The 20,942-nt window shown below is 30.6% G+C and overlaps 1 long non-coding RNA gene across 1 annotated transcript; it reads left to right on the top strand.

The window, feature by feature from the left end:
* The first annotated feature begins 17,829 nt into the window (after window positions 1-17,829).
* On the top strand, window positions 17,830-19,197 carry LOC139905968 (uncharacterized). The gene is made up of 3 exons (XR_011781140.1): window positions 17,830-18,505; window positions 18,559-18,698; window positions 18,761-19,197. It is a non-coding gene; the product is annotated as an uncharacterized lncRNA (long non-coding RNA).
* The last annotated feature ends 1,745 nt before the right edge of the window (window positions 19,198-20,942 follow it).

Below are 20,942 nucleotides of genomic sequence, written 5' to 3'. Positions count from 1 at the left end.
GCCCATCATCTTAAAGAAGGAGCTGAAATTCAACGCCAAGATCTACATCAATGTTTTGCGCACCAAAGTTCTTTTCTGGTTCCGTAGCATAATAAAGTATACACTTTGGATCAGGCAGCAAGACAGGGCACCCTGTTGCAACAGCAAAACAATACTTGACTTTTTGATTTTGAGAGAGGGATTTAGTTTCCGCTGTGTTTTGGGTCTCTTAATTTTTCAGAATTGAATCATTTATTCTATTTTGTCAGGAGTTAATGTTGAATGGGTGTCCAATGAAGGTTCCCACATCACTACAAGATCCCTGAGAGCTGAGATAAGGAGAACATTCCGTACTTTACCTAGTGGGATGGTCAAAAAACTTTGAAACGTTTCCGAGGAAGTTGTGAACGTACAGTTAAAGCTAACTGTGATTTTATTAATTGAATGCCAAATTAATTTTATAATGTTGACTTTTCTGAAAACTTTAAAAAAATTAGTTTAGAAATAAAGTCAAAGTAGAGTTTTAATTTTTTTCTCAGCTTGCAAACGTTTAAATGAACCACCCTTTACATCATTCATGAGGAAACACATTTGTTGTTATGAAAAAATGTATAAACTAGGGTCGTTTGAAAAGTCTGTGCAAAATCCTAGAGAGGCAGGACTAGCGCGTATTGAGGTGTCTAGTTAGTAGCATCTCTTGGAAGAAAAAAAAACACCAACTTTCAGCAAGATCAGTCTATTGCTTTTGTTTGGCATTCGCTTGAATCGAAGATATTGGCATCTATTTTTTTGGACTATTCTAGGCGTACATTATTCTTCGTTATTGACCGTCCCAGTTGTAAGAAAAATACTCAAAATTGGCAATAAAAAGGGTAATTTCCCATCAAGGTAATGCACCTCAGCAGTTGTGGTCGCCAAATTAATGGAAATAGGGTTCAAAGTCGAGATACCCATAGCACTACCATTCCCACTCACCTTCACTCGTCTGTCATACATTACCATATCGTGGATTTTATAAATGATTTCTGGAGTTGTAACTTCAACAGAATGTTCAGAGTCACTTGTGCCGGTATGACCACTCCGACAATTTTAAAACCAGTTATAAAATGTTCTAATCGAAGGTACAAAGTTCCCATAATGTTTATCAAGCTACTTTTTAGTGTCTAACGCATTTTGCCTTTCATAAAGCAATTTTTAATCAAGAAATTAAATTATTTTTAATCAATTCTTTGAAAATCTATCAAAGTACCTCGATTCAAACGAGTGCCAAACAGAATTGAATAGATCAATCTGGCTGAAAGTCGGTGAGTGTTCTTCCAAAAGATGCTATTAAGTAAACATAACCTCGCCATTAATGCATCTCTTGGACTTGGCAAATACTTTTCAAACGACCGTCTTATATCATAATCTGATCATAGTCTTTCCAATACCTCCACTTTCATTATTTCGAAATATGGATCGTAATGAAAAACATAGCCTATACTACTCTACATAGCAGTTATATGAAAATAAGACGGCTCTTGGATCTAAATGCCAAGTACCCAAGTACAGTGTAAGTACATTTGTATTATCCGAAAAGATTCAAGACCCAAACCGGCTTCAATATATCAAACTTTTACGGATCATAAAAAGATCCAAACAAATTGGTCCCTAATTTTGAAAACGATTAAGTTTTGGTCTACAGTATGATATTGCAGTCTGGACCAAAATATATCTATAGAAAAATATTAAAGACCAAACCAAGTTTATCGACACAATTAAAACCTAAATGTAACGTATCCAACATTTCAAATTAAAAATATTTATTGAACATAATATCTTTTAAATAAATATTAGGTTCGGGAACAAGTAATTTTGCATTTTTCTCTTTATTGCGAATTAAAAAAGATTTACAATTATCCAATTTAAGATAAATATGACCTGCTCAGTTTGATAACTTGTTGTCAACAGGAATCCCAATCATAATACCCTTCTCGTAGAAGACCTTGTCCCCATTTTCAAAAAAACTTGGACAAACCATTTCAATGGCCTTTTATTGTGGCCAAATTTGTACCCCAAAGCATGTTGGGCATAGAAAAGAACAGTTGTTAGTAACTTGGTACCAGATGCAGACTGTATGGGGGGGGTGATACATCATACCTTCGTATCGAGCTCCCAGAGCTTTTGGCGCGTCATCAAAGATGTGTGCGGCCTGGTGTTGTCTTTACAATGTCTTTTTGTCTTTTTTTCAACAATGATGACCACTTTTGTTCAATTACCAGTCTCAAATTGTTTAGTTGTTCACAGTAGAGGGCAGAATGGAGTGGAAAAGAAAATATATCACTCCAGATTTTGTTGTGCAACACAAACCGAAAGAGTTTCAGCCCCATATACATCACAAATTTTCTTGCCGTCTTTCTCTTTCTGGTAGTAAAATTGTTAAGCATGGAAAACTTTTCCTTTGAGAGCTCAATATGCGACGTACAAAACTTCACATCTGATCCAGACTAGTATAATACTCTAAATTTTTTTGTTTGTAGCATACACTCAAACCTTTAAAACACTTTATAATATGATCCGAAGGCAAAACTCCTTTTTTCCTAACCTAACATATATATATAACTGAATAAAAACTTGAAACTATAAGAAACTTCACGTATCTACAATAATAATGCTTTAAAAAATTATATTATAGACATCAAAAACTTATTTGTATAAAGGGAAAAAACTTCTTTTTTTCCCCCATAGAAACATAAAAACTATTGTAAATAAATTAATAATACTATTAAAAAAAATGTTTATAATATAATTTTATAATCTATAGGAAGAATTAAGAAGGAGAACTAATTTAACAATTTTTGCAGAATAATTAATTAGTACTTTAATCATTATAGAATTTTTCTATTTATTCCATGTTATTATTTTTCATTGAATGAAGAACTTTGGGTAGAGTAATCTTTGTGCGAGAAACTTTGGATAATAAGGCTTTGAGTACTCATATTATACCTACCAAAGTTGTTAAAGCTAAAATCTTATGGAAAGGACTAAATATAAAAAGAAGAGGTTCAAAATTTTAGCAAATATAGAATAAAAAACTTGAGACAATATTTTTTTTGTTTAACACCATGCAGCAGTATATTGGACCGCAGACTGAAACCCACCTTTATCATTATTATTTGAGCCGTAAAACATGAAAATGAGGGTTCAAACTTTTAAATTCGACAGGTTTGGTCTTTAAAGTTTTTTAATAATAATAAAGTTTATAGAGTATAACTACGATTGAGTGCCATATTTCAAGATGAAAGAACTATATAGATGAAACTCAAAGAATTGAACTAAACGATATAAACATTTTGCCATTTGAAAAATAAAATATTTAGTATTTTATTTTGATTACAATTAATAAAAACATATATAACCTTCAAAAAATTGGGTAAAATGAAGGGCTTTACTAGTAATAACTATTTTAACAGTTTCTTCAAGTGCTTAATATTATGAGTTGAAGTTATAGAATATATATTTTATAAGACAAATTTAAAAAAATGCATTTAATTAAGGGAGATAAATAAATCGACCTTTCTTAGAGGCATTAAAAAATATAAGGTCTTTCATTTTTGGTAGTTATATATACACCAGTATATACATTGGGACGCAATAACAGATGGATCACACAGTATAAGTCATATAAAAAGATGAAGCGATCGTCTTTGTCTCTTTAACAGTTGTATTTTTTGTCCGAAAAGTACAAAACAATCTGCATTACGTAGTAACTCAGAACCTCGATACCCTCAGAATTGTATATGTATAACTTTGAGTTCATACCTCCAATCTATCTAGAGCCAAGTTATGAGAACCAGAACAAGTGACTTATAGGCTTTTTCCATGAATTTTTAAGTGTATTTTTCTAATATCATACAATGACAATGTGAATATGTAACCTCTTTTTTTAATAATAGTTTTAAGTAGTATTTATCAAAAAATATGATTACTAGAAAATGAGAATCCGACTTAATTAATTTGTGAAACTAATATTGTTTAATTTTTTTTTTTAGTTTTTTTTTTTAAGTTTCTAATTCCATCCATCAAGTTATTTATTGAATAAATGTACATATCATGACAATCTTTCTATTAGTTTGGAAGTTATTGTGCTAAGTGTTACAAAAAATATAGGACCGTATATTTTTTTTAAATTACCTTTTGTTATTTCGAAAAAAATATATCAAAAACAATTTTGTGCTTTTATTTTACACTTCTTATTGATAGGAAAAAATGGCGTTGAATTTAAGCAGTGGCTTGGAAAGTGTTATGGGGACTCCACTCTATAAAGCAAATAAAAAAATATTATTAGAAAATTAATAATAATATTAAGAATTTAAGAAAAAAAATTGAACGAAAAACAAATTGTTTTATTCTTAGGCCCAGGACTTTGCTGCTCATGGGTTAAAGCATATGAACAATAAGTATCCCTCAAACTATCATTTTAAATTGAGTTAAAATATACAATTGCATCTACCAATATATTAATTATCATTTTCGCCCAAATGTGCCCCATTGTCCTTCAGTGAAATGTCCTATGGGCAAATTGTACTTTTGCAAAATGTACATTCGGCTACCTGCTTTTCCACGAATTGAAAATTTTGATTTGGTGAAAGCAAAATGTTTTCGGACAATTTATCTGGAACATATTTTCATATTTCAAAATTTGCAAAATTTTTTGAACGCAAAAAAATAATGATAAAGAGCTATAAATTAGTTGTATTACATTTGGTGTTATGCAAGAATTATAAATTCCTGTCCTTTTGGAAAAAAGTATAATATAACTTATTACTTCATTTATTTATGAAAAATAATAAATTATTAAACAGCCACGACGTACAAAGTGAGACAAGGGAATCGACAGCTGACAACAAAATACATAGGGTATTTTTGTAATAAAATAAACTTTAAAAGATACTAAATTTGAAGACAGCAAAATAATTTTGAGTACGTCACCCCCCAAGTAATGAAGAGTAATAATAACTAGTGCGTCTTTTGACTTACTTTATCAGTCAAAAGACCTTAGAATGTCGTGGATGTTTGCAAGCATCAAATTATAAGTTAGTATTACACGGAATTGTTTTACTTTGGACCAGGAAATTGCTCGTATTCTGTTCGCACAGATTTAGATAAATAACAATTGAAAATACTTTAATATGAGCCCATGTCTAAAAAAAGTATTTTTAGTAAGCTCACAATGTTATTCTAAATACACATATATCTATAATTTAGATTAATATTTTAAATAATAAAATTATAGTATAATAATTAAGAAGAATGATGTAGTAGGCAAATTATAAACTAATAAAGACCTTTTTTATCTTTGTATTAGTTGAAAAATGGTTGAAAGATGCTTTAAAAATGCCACTTTGAAAAAGGTAATCTTAATATAGGACTACTTAGTATTACTTTATACTTGTCCTTAATATATATTTCAAGAGTATATTGATTAAATTTTTATGACCTAACAACTAATAAGTGCTTTTTATATAATATACCTATTGTTTTATAAATATTGGGTCACAATATCGTATTACGTGGATATTAAGACAAAGAGAATAATAAAACCCTTATGGTTTTAAGGTATCTACCAATTTAATGCATGCATTTAATAACAGGTCTAACAATATTTTATTTTAGCTTATAAAATATTGTTTTTTCTTAATTCCTATTTATTATTTAAAGTATAAAAATACCAGCTTTTTGGCTCTACACATATAATTATACAACTATTTGATTTTAGACCGTTCGAAACGGAAGGTTTGTGGACTAAAATGGCCTCAAAAGGAATTCCATACAAGGACAAAAACCCAATTGATCAAATACTGAGTACAAGGACATCATAAAATTAATTAAAATGGGCACTGGGTAGAGTGGAAACCTTCCACTAAGCTCATTCTTTTTTTAAATGAAATAAAATTTCTTATTTGTATGAAAGTAAAACAAAAAATAATTATTGATCATGTTATTTAATAAAATTTTAAAATCTATTACTTTCTTATGTTAATATGTGTAATATATAGTGATGAAAATTACGAGTAGAATAGGCATGTTAACAAAAAATAAACCGAAATTCAACATGGTAACCCAGACAATTTAAAGAATGTTTTGAAGGAGAAGCAAGGAAAGAAGGAAATAAACAATGGTATTTACTAGCATTACTCCGATATCAATCCCCAATTCCACTCTGAGTACAACAAGGACTTACATTTATAACTCCACAACAAATCCTCAGGCCTACGCTCCATCTTTTATGAGCACACACATATTTTCAATTAGGTTTTGAATATAATTGAATGTATTTAGGAAAGGATGATCACTACTCAGAAATTACTAACGACAACTGCCAAGAAAAAGAAAATTCAATCTTCAGATTACCAATTCCCAAAAAAATAGGCCAGCTAAAAAGTTCACTGGATTAATATCTCTGGTATATATATATTTTGGCTAACAAGTAGAGGATTTCAGCTCTGTATCTTCATTTGTTCAAAAGTGACTTTTGCGTGATTTTGGACTTTAGTTTTAACGCTGTCCTTTTTGTTATATGAAGCATCTTCATTAAGCCTACATAATGGTACAAATTTGAACTTTCTACTTCAATACATTCTTAAGATGTTGTCGGTAATATAATTTTTTGTGCTACCTTGGTCACATAAAATTTAATAGCCTTCTACGATTCAAATTAAGTTGTATCAAAATTGATTTTGAACTTTGGCCGTAATCTTGTAACCAACAGACAAACAAACATAGGCAAAAATATAAGTTCCGTTTAACTTCGTAGGTGAAGGTAATTCAAAAAATTCTCAGTTTCATTAGTACGTATTTTTGGCATTTTGTTATATTATAATAACAAGCAATGTCATGAGTGATTCTTACCAAGAGTGTTCTTCTTTAAATAGTCCAAAAGATCTATACGAATAAGAAAAACATTCAGTTTCTTATAATTTGTCATGTTGAGGAGTATCATAGAATGGTGGGTAGTCACTTTTATATTAAAAAAAAGTTTGTTTTGGTGTACGATTTACCATATTAAATTATTAGGTAATTACGTCTAATAAATGTGTTATTTCTAAGTGTAATTCTGGACTTTAAAGGAACAAAATTTGACTAAAAAATATTTTCCTTTCGAATACAAAAATTTAATAATAATTTCAAATAAAATTTTGTTTATTTGGTGTCAACTTTTTTTTTAAATGAACGCCACAAATTTGTTTACAAAAACTGTTAGTAAATAAAATTTTGAGGACGACAAAACAAAAAAAATTCTTTTGAACAAGTTTTTTTGTGAGGGGAGAAAAAAAATAAGCAAATGTTTTTTCACTAATTGCAATCATTAAGCTTTAATAATTACAGGTAATACTTATTTAGAGTAGTTATACCTGGGCTAAACCATAATGAGGCCAGCACATCCCAGTGAAGCGTTTTCAGAGTGTGATTTACGACTTTTGATGAATTGATCATTGTACTTGTTAAAAATAACTTTATTATGTCTTTTGAAATATTATATCTGCTTTCTTTAATGATCAACTAATTCTATCAATTGTTATTGCTAGTTATCACTAATTACTGGTTTTGTATGGCTGAAGTGGATGATACAATATAATGTTCTAATGACCATCCAAGAGCTAATTTAAAATATTTTGTATTATAATATTAAAAATGGTTGGATACTCGTTAAATAATTGTCTTATAGTTCTAAAAATATATATTTTTAGATGAATTTATAATGTTTATTGTATGAAATAATTGGCAGGAAAAAATACAATAAATATACTATATATAAAATCAACCGCCTGAAGCATAGCTTTCAACATTGTAGTATGCACCCCCTAGATTTCTACCACAGTTGCCACGCCCACCTCTTACTTCATCTAGACCTCTCTCCTCCTTGTTGAACCTCTATATTCGTTATATTCGCTACCCCTGAATTCATATCTTCTTCTGAAGCCACCTTTTATCCTTTTGTACGATAACCTCAATGTACTTCTACGAATGAATCCGCCGACATGAGGATCAGGTTCAGTAGTTCCTGATGTAGAAAGAAAAATACTTTCCTTTGGGCTCTTAGTGCTGCTCCTATCGCTTGACCATTTCTTCAGTAAGTGACTCTCCCTTAAAACAAGACTTGAACCTACCCTTTGAGTTAAGGCACAGAGACTCTCGTGGAGATTCCAACCTGAGCCCCTAGCTCCACCTAACCCTCCATCTCCTCCGTACTCAAGTTTTTACTGTTGACCATGTATCTCATATATTTTGCCGTTTATCCTGGAATTTTAGTAAAAGCTGATTAATTATAAGTAAACAATATATTGTTACAGTTACTCCGTCTGACGTAGGAATGATTTTGAAAGTCAATATACATAATGTTAAATATATACATTTCTTTCTTTTGGAGTTAATCCAACCTACGCACATGGAGTTCAACGAGAATAATCTTTTTAAGGTATGTTGTGTACTGATCTACGTTGCTCCATCAGCATCGAATTGTTTTAGACGATGAGAAATCACACTCTGCAATTAGAATATTTAGAATTTCGAAATTAATTGAAAATATTTTGTCCTTAAAAAGGACTGAATACTGCAGTTCCTTTCAAATTCAGTTATAAAAACTTATATAGTTCGGTCTTTGATGACGTCTTTCAACTATTTTTTAAAATCTGTTCTAGTACTGAGAGTTCTAAGGATCGGTCCCAAATAATCATAGTACTGGTACTAAGACTAGATTGAACTGTTCTGAACAAATAATGACTGACACATCACTATTTGAAAGTACTTGCTTTTCGCTCTAAACTAATTCCAAACAATTTTAGAAAGACTTGTAATTTTATGGAGACAACATTTTGAAATAATGAGTTGAAATAACTCCTATGGCTGAGGTAACCCACTGAATGGGCGTTGGCAGGGGGTGGGCTGGAGGTCCCCTCAATCAAAGAATTTATGCTTTTCAACAAAAAATTTAATTTTCTGTGTATAGCTATGGATTTTTGAAACTTTTCTTCAAAAAATTAAATATTTAATTTTTTTTTTTTTTTAGTATATTTGAAATTTGTCTTTTGAATTATTTGGCAAAAATCTTTCTTTTTTTTGTGAACAGATGTGATTTTTTGATTTTTTTCCCCCACTAAATAAAATCCTTCAGACGCCCCTACACTACTGTTTATATACAAGTAATTCATACTTGGTGTATATTCATGTGTACCTTTTTGGAAATTTTATCAGAGTAATGAGCAAAAAAAAAAGTTATTAATTTACATATTTTGAGAGTTAATTATATTCAAGACGACTAATTCGGCTATAATATTTGCAATTACGTACTTATCATGTTCACATTCACTAATGATAAGTCAACACTTAAACGAAAAAAAATAGGCCAGTACTTTCAAGACGACACGAAAGCAAACATAAAGTTATACTACAATAATTGAATTGGAACGACAAGTGTATGTAAGCAAGTACAAGGTTGTGAATAGACAAATTAACCTGCAATGCAGTATGAAATTATCTACTTTACTCTTTTTCTCTTCAACATATTAGGTATATGAGGTGTCTAACATTTGTTTACAAACTGTTTATCATTTAGAGTCTTTTTTTAAAGCCAATAAGAAGTCAATCATACATTTTAAGAACTTGAGGTAGTATCCGGCATTGCATAGAGTTATTAGGCGTCAATGAACAGAAAAAATGGTATCCCTATAATTTACAAGTACAGTAATACCCCGTTAACTTCGGGGATCGTTTTTATACCCAGTGGTCCATTAAAATCCAAAACTTTGAATTTTAAACTTCATCCAGATATAATTCATTAATTAACAATAGAATTTGAACAAATTAAAACTATAAATAGATGTGTGTTTGAGCTCTCTAAATCAATAATGTACCCGCCCTAAGCCGCAATTATGGGTTCCAAACGGCGGTAGAAGGCTTGACACCCACCACAAACGTAGTCCTCTGTCATGGCGTACTGGCTTATAGTAGCTTTGATGGCATTGGTGTTAGAATGCCAGATACTGTAGGCCCTCGACATGTACCTAAAAGTTTAATCGAGGAGGCTGGAATCAGAGTTGTAGGTGGGGGAAGTGTCATAAGATTTTTGTAACGGAGGAGATGGGTTTCTTTCATTGCTGGTTTCAAAAGTGGTCCCTCCACCCTCAAAAGGCTCTTTCCACCCACTTTTTTAACTCTCTAAATAGTCTCGTGTGAAACCATGAGATCTCTAGTATGTAACCTATTGGAAGAGCCTTTTTTCTTCTCGAAGGTTTTGGACTTGTTGACGGGGTAGATAGTGATCCTAGAGACGTTGGAAATTTGTCAATCACGTTCTAGTGAAATTTTCTCGACTTGTTGGAAGCCTCAAGCTCAATTTTTTTTTAACTAATTGGTTATGCTTTTATATTGAAATGTGAATGAATTTCAATCACACAAAGTTTATTAATTTTAAATTAGTGAGTTTTCAGCTGTAATTGGACCACCAAGTATAGTACAATTTGTCATTTCAATACGATTTTAAGGAAAATTCAATATTAAAAACATACATTATGCATTGAAGAATGCGGATTCAAGCTGTCCGGTTTATGAACAGAACCAACAGTTTGGACTGTTCAGTGTCTTATAGTTACACATTTACCTTACGAATATAAAACAAAAAGATTTTCATTGATTATCTGGCACACTTTTAGATCAAGGATTCCATATTTTTTTACAAGCAGAAGCACCTCCACTGCTTTGAGTTATGTGACATCGACAACTAGACTAACATTGGTTTGTTAATATAGAATATAACACACAAATAAATCTTCAGTGTTACTCTTTGTTTTTCATGAGCATACTTATTTGTTGTTAGTCAATACTGTGAAGTTCACTCCTCAAGAATTGCAGAACAATGACAATAGCAACACACACTTGTCATTCAAAATTAGTCCTCTTCAGATAAAATTAACTTCAGAAATATCCACATAATTAGTTTAAATCTTATTTTGTCCAAATACAGATTTTCTATGTATTTAATTACAAGCTGACAAACTCAGCATTTTCTTGAAATAGTTATATTGTTTTTATCTCAGCAAGATTCTTTAAACTGAATTTATTTTATATTTTTCTTAATGAGCTATTTTGAGAGGCAATAATATATTTTAATATACCTATGACATGATATAGTTCCATAACAATCTAATTCATAAATGAATAAATCTTTACAATATCAAATCCTTTAGTATTGCAGGTACATTAAGCATTATTGTCATAGTTAAGCTCTTAAAAAAAAAAATATTATTTGCATTTCAAGTTGGATGAATCTTTTGAATGCATTATAACTCTTTTATTGTATTTCCGTAGGCTGGGATTGCTCGAGCATAGAACCTACTGAAAACATAAACAATAATAGGCAGATACATCATTATTGAATAAGGAAAAATGAACACACTGATAATTCTATTTTTTTAATTTTAAGAATATGTAAAAATATTTTGGCACTATATAAGTTTGCCTTCAAACATTTTGTCTTAAATCCATCTTTCGCCTTTATATATTAATAAACGAGGTTTATAGGTAATTTTTGATATTTTTGGTTCATATAAATGTTCCTTTGTAATTTTTTAATCAAAATGTGAAATGTGTATTACCATACAATGCATTAAATATTTGTTTTCTGTTGGAAAAATGATGTAATCATGCTCCACAATTTCTATGCCTATACTCACTATTCGAACCACAGACAAAGTATGTAATACAATATGTTTAATAAGAAAAACAAAAATAAATCACTTATCCGTGAGCAATTATCATTAGATATAATGGATAATTCCTATAAGAAAATATTCATGGATTGACGAACAATCATAATATGATGCAAACACATAATTTCCTTATCATCCCAAAAATAAATAAAACCCCGCTTAACTAAATTTATATAAATACATATTTCTAATATGGATGTAGAAAATTCTAAGAGAACATTATTTTCAAGCAAAAATAAATAAAACCGACTTGAAAAGATCATTTATTTATATATTAAGACAGAATATCCCGAGGAAAAATAGATTTAATGCAAAATATCCTGAGGCAAAATAGTTTATAGCAAAATTTTGGTGCACTAAATATTTTGTTCTATGTATGAATATAAATTTCTAACAAAATGATATAACTAAGATATTTAAATATAGATACAGTAATTGTTTTATGATGTTATACCTAATCAAATATTACTTGAGAAAGAATTAAGACAGTTAGGGTGAATTCGAAGAAGAAAATCGAGGCTAGATAGAGATGTTCTAATGTTAGAAAGAAATCTAACATCGGTCTATCAAAATAAAAGGATAATCTGACGATGAGAGTGATGATGATATTGATGGAAGAATAAAAGTGAGCTCGTGAAGAGTCCATCAGAAGAGATGAACAACACCAGGAAAGAGTGGAAATAATATTTAAAAATTTAATTGTTGACCTTCTTCGGGGGCTGTAAAAGATAAATTTTATATGGACATAAACAAAATATAATATTAAATACAGTTTGCGTGAGTTAAATTTATAGAATTGTTCCGACAGGAAGGTATTTTTAAGTCACTGTGTTGTCCGGAAATGTTGGATAAGATAGAGCATGGCATGCCAATCGAAATAGATGGAGAAATTAAAAAAAAAATCATTAATCTTATAGTAGCATTGGAATGGGTAAAGTTAATGGGAAAAGAAGAGTGAAGATGAGTCCTTTGATTAATTTTCAACGACTTTATGCAAAAATGCAGTATTGATGGATATTACATTTGAAGACTAAATATCAACACTAAATATAATTGGAATAAATAGTGAAGAAACGAAAAATACCTGTTGTTTAAATCACATGAGTTGTCAATTCTAGAGGTTATATCCATTTGCCGGAACAAAGAAAAAGGTAAAATTCAGGACGAAGCATTGGCAAGAAAATCAAGTTCGATATCAAGTAAAAAAAACTAATTATAAAACGGAGCAGATAAGAAAACTCAAAGATGTTCTTATACTGGAAGAAATTATGATAGAAATGAACAAAAATGTCCTACATATGGGAAGAAATGTAATCAGTGAAGAAACTGTTTTTTAAGGAAAAATGTTACTGAAGTAAATTTGTCAAGAAAAGTTTGAGGAAAGCTTCGGTTAATTCCGGGGATTTCCCATCAGATTCGAATATCAACATTAAAAAATGAAAAGAATGTGGATGGGGAGCAAATAAAAAAAGTCACTGATGAGGGAATTCGATGATGTTTTTTATAATGGACAAAAGTTAGAACCAATAAAAGTATTATTAAAGGATGGTTATATAACTCATGCAATTAATTCTACAAGACCCATACCATTTGCCTATAGAGGTGAAGTAAATAAATAAATTGATCACATGGAGAAAATGGGATTGCTAAGTAAAGTAGGGGTCAAGGCTATTGAGTGGTGCCACCCATTAGTAGTAGTTCCAAAACGAAATGGGAAAGTTAGACTTTGCGTTGATATAAAAAATTGAATGATCAAGTTTATCGACCAATTTATCCAATTAGGACTCCAAGAGATGTTGTTTTGATTTTACTCACAATAAGCAGAGTTTTTACGACGATTGATGTAAAACAAGGCTATTAACAAATAGAATCAGCAGAGAAATCAAGATATATGATTTGTTTTATTACTCTCTGGGGTAAATATGTTTTTAATAGAGCACCAATGGGTTTTGTTGCCACTGGAGATGCAATTTTGAATAATTTACCAGACAGATTTAGAGTGGTCGATGATGTTTTGAAAGTATCAAAGGATTTGAAAATCATGTTTGTAATGTCAAAAGGTCTTTGGAAAAATACCGAGACAAGAAAATTACTATAAAATCCTGATAAATTTATAATTTATCAACCAAAAGTAACATTTTGTGGATATTACATATCGAAAGAAGTTGATCCTGATAAAATGTGTGTAATAAATACATTTTCCAAGACCAAAAAACAGGAGGGATCTTAGGAGTTTCTTGGGCTTATTCAATCAACTGAGTCCATTTTCATCATAGATAAGTGAAGAAGCAGGACATATAAGATAACTATTATCATCAAAAGTTGAATTTAAATGAATTACTAACCATACCTTATCCATGGATAAATTAAAAGAAATGTTGACTTCACCACCTGCATTAACACCATCCGATTCGAAATTAGAAACACACATTGAGACAGATTCATCGAAAATTAATGGTTTAGGATATATGTTACGTTAAAAGCATTAAGAGGGATGGAAGTTAATGCAATGTGGATCTCTATTTTAGTCTAGTGCATAGACAGGATATGCCATAATCGAATTGGAGTGCTTGGAAATTTTGTGGGCAATTAAGAAGTGCCATATATTTTTGGGTGGATTGCCTACATTTACAGTTATAACTGATCATACACCTCTTATCCATATTTTAAATAGATACACTATAGATATTGTTGAAATGTGAGATTGATCCAGTATATACTTAAGTTGTCCATGTTTCAATTTAGGGCAGAAAATAGGAAAGGATAAGGTCATGAGATCCAAGACGCATTATCAAGACTCACAGTTTAATTCTAATCAATAAAAGGAGTTTTTGAAAAGATGGAACATAAACTGGGGACAATCATCTCCTCATTATCCTCAAAGTAACGGCCACACTGAAAGTATAGTCAAGTAAATGAAGGCGCTATTAGAAAAAGTAGATATAAATTATGGGATAGAAAAGTGTTTTTTTGGATTACTTGAGTTTAGAAATACGTCGAAAGTTGATGGAAAGTCACCTAATAAAATGTTATTTGGTCATCAAGTACAATCTAACCTACCACAACATTGGAGAAGTTATGATATAACGTCCACACTCAATCAGTGGATGAGGAGAGACGTGGAGAAAAGAAAATAAATCATTACAATTTAAATACAACAGTTAAATACATAAGTTAGATGTGGGAACTAATGTAATAGTACAAAATTATAGAACTAGAAGATGATCATATGTAGGTGAAGTTCTTTAAAAAGGAGTCAATAGAAGCTACCGTGTCCGATTAGATTTCGGGGAAAGATTGTGGAGAAACCAGAGATTCTTGAGAGTGAAATACAGACTCAGTAAACCTAAAAAGATGTTATGTATTGTCTTTTATTTAGTTTTAAATCATGACGTAGGGATTTGTTTTAAATAGATAGGTAGGTACCTTGTGTTTTACGAGTTTGTATATTTTAATACTCAAATGTATGTACGTCCTTTTAAATGTAATCCCTTACAGAATATATGTTTTAGTGTATGATTGTACCCCCAATCCAAAGGTATTCTTATTGACTTTACTCCGGTCCGTTGCTTCCGTCTGTAAGTGGTGTTCGTGGAACATTACAAAAGATGATCGACATTAATAAATGCAAAGAATTAAGAAGATTGCTGAGAGTTCAGAAGAATTTGAAATAAAAAAGGAGATGTTGGGGTTTTAGTAGTTTGCTAAACAGGTTAGACCGTCGCTGTCTCTAGCAATATCTACTGGAAAAGAAGAATCATTATTAATATGGGATTTACCATGACGCAGTATATTTAATGTATTAATTATTAGTTAATGATATAATATAATATTGTTATGTAAATAAGATAATAATCAGTCGTTATCATTATTGACTCGTTCTAAACATAACAGAAGTAAGTCAATACTATCCAATACATCTTCGTCTTCAGGTTTAAATTGCTCATTCATTGATCTAAATAAAAATTGAATGCTGTAATATTGGTCTTTTTTCGCATGTTATATATTTTTAATAGGACTTTTCTCCATTCCCAACGATTGACGTTGTCAACACTAATAACACTGTTGTATTTTGATTATCATGTACTATCATATCTTATATGAATTCGAATATAAACGTCAGGTATAATTTTTTTGAAATATAAAATGTGATGGCCAGGTCAGATTACATTTTAGATTCCAACTCCATGAAACAACTTTGATTTTTAATTGGTCCAATAAAAATTCAAAAAGTAATATATAATTACTGGAAATTGAATATTCTCATCAGTAACCAAACTATCAAAATCCTTGTATTCATTTTGAAATGTTTTGTATACTTATAAGTGTCTTTTTAGTCTATATTATTCAATATTATTGTATTTTTTATGTCATTATATAGTTAATTAATTTTATATCTATTCATACTAAAAAATATATAGCAACTTTAACACAAAATAATATTAATTAATTAATATAATAAAGATGACAATAATTTGTTATATAAGGTTCAAACAAAAATTAAGTATGTGTAAATGAAAATTGATAACAACATGTGAACGAAAATCTGCTAAACAACTAATTAAAATAAAACTATAAGACAATAAACTTGGTACGTACACTTATAAATAGTCAGTAAAATATTGCAAGAATTAATAAAGTTTGATGCAGATGTAGCTTCATAATTAAAAACAAAAACACAAGGCACACAAATGATTAATTAACATTTTAATATCTTAAATTTCAATTTGGTTTTAGATTAGATAAGTCGTTTTCCATTTACAATAAGCGTTCCATTCATATAGAACCTCTCCACTCTCCAAAACTTTGGGGGATCTTAAGAGGAATATGTTCAGACTAATAGGTATTCCAGAGTTGTTACTTCTTCCTGCAAAGATTAAATAACACTATAGGGATGAAGTATTCTATTTTAAAGTGAAATCTATGTATAGGCGGTGACATAACAATCGCTAACCACTTTTGGGTAATCACAAAACAGATGTCTTGAAGTCTCTAGACTGGGCATACAGAATGTGCAGTAACTTTCTGTATGATCGACTCTCGATTTATTCGTAAACAGGGTGGAAGTAGCCATCTTGCAGCGGGACCACTTTTCTTTAGAGTCCGAGAAAGGGTTGCAGAATATTTTTTGAGTACATCTTCTGACAGTTTACAATCTAATCAAAGGAAGCTTTTACGCAACAAATCAACTGGGAAATCCTCAATTTGGCTTTAAATGCCATGGGATTGGGGTATTTAAAACTTTACATTATACGCCTTAATCTGCAGTCTGCGGCTTAATCTGGCATCTGCGGTCTCGTTCCACAGTTGTCTAATTTCTGAAAGTCCTGGTGTGTTGAAGAATTCATCTATAGTGTTCAATCTAGGGTTAAAGTTCAATGGTTTGACAAAATTGAATGAAATTTAACATAACAATGCCAAAAATAATAAATAATATTACCAGTCGAAAATGCACATTATTCTCCATAAGATCAAATGTTCCATCTGATAGAGTATATATACAGCTTTATAAAGGTATATCACCTTCATCTTATCGAACTACAAAGATAATCAAAAGAACACGAGCAAACTATAAAAATATTTATTGTGCTGAAAGTGGTCTGTTTTTATTTTAGCCTATGCTGATAAAAGTTTAGATTACTTGATTGGGCTGGTGTCTCATCTATGTGATAATGATTACTGTAATTGAGGTAGTTTTATTTTGTCACAAAGGTTTCTTGTTATGTAGTCTTTATTTAATCAGGTCATAACTATTTTCAAGTAATTTTAGCGAGTCCGAGTCAAGTCTCGAGTCTTTGAGCTCATTTTCAAATAGTCTAGGCTAGGTTAGTGTTTTCACGATACCGCTATTTTAGTATAGGTTCAGATACCTATAATAGTATCGATATTTCCGCACTTTTCGTTAATTTTTACACTAAAAATATGAAATAGAAATCTATTAAGGGAAATGGGCTTTGGTAAAAAAATAAAAATATATACTATATCTGTGGGGTAGTGTGACAGACTGTTGCTTGTTGTTCAAAAAAGAAAAAAATGTCCCACGCCAAAGAGAATAGTTACAGGCTCTACTCTATCTTTATTAAAAGTGTAAGGACTAAGGGTGATAATTTTGGTAAGAATAGAAAAGCGTGCGAGGAGAAAAGAAGAATTACTTATGGCATCATTGATTAAATAATATACATCTTCTTCTATCAATCATGAACGTTATCATTCCCGCCTTTATTATTCAATATTAATATAATATGAGATGGTGATAGTCGATAGAGAACTGAATAAAATCCCCAAAATGACGTCGCCTTCTGTCTGGATTTATGAAAATGGAGGCCCAGGAATTTGGAAACTACTTACCGGATGAGAAACAGATGGTTTGTCGGATTTGTCGATATAAATGTGCCTTTAGTCCCCTGTCTAGAATTACACGTCACTCATTATCCTCATCTCATAACAAGAGTATGGATATTCATCTATAAAATCAATTTGACGATTAATACATCAAGTCAGACTTTAACTTTGATCTCACATCGATGCTTATTGCATGTAATATAACCTTATCTATTGCTAATCATCTACGTTCAAAAAATTTATGGAGAAATACAAGGGTAAACATATCCCTTCCCGAGGAACCATCATTAAATTAATGGAGGATGTTGGTACTGATGTCATATATAGAAATACATATAAAAATGTTTTGAGTCATCCACACCAAATGATGATCAAGTTATAAGTAAAAAGTATTTACGAATATCGAAATGGAACTCTGAATTTTGTACTATCTCACAGTAAGTATTCAATTTTTTTTTAAATCTAACCATAAAATATGATTCTATTTTAGCTAAACATATCAATAATTATGATACACAACTCAGTAAAGGGCAAAAACAACTGCTTAAATGGTCACAACAACGGGGGTAGTAGCTTTGGATGGTTTGCAACTAGTTTGTCTGAGACTACTTACTTCGCTTTAAGACTTGGGTATGATAATTAGGTTTTCCAATATTACATAGTCAATAAATATTACTTTTTTATCACTAAAGGCTTAGCTATGGTTGATGGGCTCCAAGAAATGGTGTTCAGAAAACTCATAAAGGCAAAAACAACTGTTTAAATGGTCACAACAACGAGGGTAGTTACATTGGGTGTTGCATTATAATTAACAATTGTGTATATCCGTCATGATAATAGTATGTTGTTATATAAGTATACCTAAATAACGGGGAAAAATCTTTTTTGATGCTCTTAATAGGGAGTAATATCGCCGGACATTACTACATAATTAGCTTTTGCTCTAAATCTTTACGATGAATTTATTTATAAAAATTTTTTATTAGTATATTTATTGTCTAATTTTATGATTTTGACATTTACTTTATTATTAATAATTAGTTAGATCTCATCGGTAGAGATATATCTATCCTGTGCACAATTGTATATAGCAACTTCCACATGAAGAAGAGGGATGATTATCTTTTGATTAAACTCCACGTCTCGCTTGTGTATTGCAACCTAAAGTTATGACATATTTAACTGAATTCCGATGTTAAAAAAGAAAAAATTATCTGGATCAATCTATTATTTCAATATTCTGTATTTATAATTTATTATTATTAATAGTTATATGATTTTAATTGTTTAATTTTGTATATTTAACTTAAATGTTTAATGGTTTATTTTTTAGTATGTAGATTATATTTAATTAAAGCCTTCTTTTTTAAACTTTGAGCTTCAAATATATTTCAAATACTCTACTTTGTCGTTTCATTAGCTATTATTCTGAGAATAAGGTTCATAATGAATTACAATTTCATGGAGTGTGACGTTTTCAAATCTACTGTAACGGATAAAAAACGTCGAAGTCAATTGTATGTAGTATATCTTCATTAAACATTTTGCTAATAAATACATTCGTTATACCCTCAAAAATCATAATAAAGCAGGCAGATGATAATCACATCAGTATTTTAAACAATGATACCATAAGTATTTATCCCCCTCTTGGCTATGTTCTTCTTATATAAGGAGCTGAATTTGTCACATTTGGGTTTACTTTGTTTCCAACACTCTCAGAGCTGCCCTGAGTTGATCTAATACAACGTCATGACAGCTAAGCTGGCTCTCCTCTCAAATGTTCTTCAAATTGTGAAAGTTACCTCATTAATTTTCTTTTTCTTTTTTAACATACCGGGGGCAAATAATATTTATCCATTGATTATATGATATTATCAATCAGGGAGTTGTATTATTTTGCTGCAACACGGCGCCACTCACTGACAATTTGCTTACATACTAATACCAGCTGACCATTTTAAACTAATACGCAACGAGAAGTAAAAGACTTACTCTCTTCTATTGCATGTCCACTCTTTCGCCTGAGTCCTTTATTAATACTAAAGAGACGAAAAGGAAAGAGGTGTCATGTACATCAATCACGAATGTTTTTTCTTATATCTAATTATGATTTGTCTAAAATTTTGTATTTGCGCTAATAGTCTGGGAGCCTGCCACGGAAGATTTCACCACCACAAGGTAAAGAAGGTTTGACCCCCTGACCCCTGTCACATAGAACAATTAGTTTTTTTTTGTCAGCCTGACTGCCCCTACTGAGTCTGGTCTCCATACCCCTTGGAAATAGCCTCTGGACTGGTTTTTCTAACCATAAGGTACAAGGAAAAAACTTTCACCAATGTGTAGTACTATGTCAGGACATCATAAAAAAGCAATACTAACAAAAAATTCCATCGTAAAAGTGGGGTCAAACACTCCTAATGTCCCACAAAAAGACTTGAATTTACGGTTTATTTCAAGGTATAAAGTACATATACTAAGCTTGATCAATGTATATTACTATTTCAGGGCACTATAAAAAACAAACCGTTAACCAATTTACGTCTACAAAAATTAAGTCATACCACCCAAAAAGTACCCCTCCTCTAAATTAAAACACTATATAGATAATGCTGTATCAAGACATTATAACAACCTCAATTTCACCATATTTTCAGTTAAACATTATATTATACACTTTATATATATATTTAAATAAAATTAAAAAGACATTTGCCATGGATAGTGTAGATTTAAAAGCTGAGGATAAGATGTCCCGTATTGTTTTCCATACATCATGGTCATCATTTTTAGGTGATATATATAATACTCATAACAGGTTAAACTTTTACTAACTCCAGTATTTGTACAAAACTCTCTCACTTTATTCTCAAG

This window comes from Lepeophtheirus salmonis, chromosome 7 (genome assembly GCF_016086655.4).
Source record: "Lepeophtheirus salmonis chromosome 7, UVic_Lsal_1.4, whole genome shotgun sequence".
Classification (NCBI taxonomy): domain Eukaryota; kingdom Metazoa; phylum Arthropoda; class Copepoda; order Siphonostomatoida; family Caligidae; genus Lepeophtheirus; species Lepeophtheirus salmonis.
The sequence above is the reverse complement of the archived record's forward strand: the minus strand, read 5'-3'. Positions and strand labels throughout refer to the sequence as shown.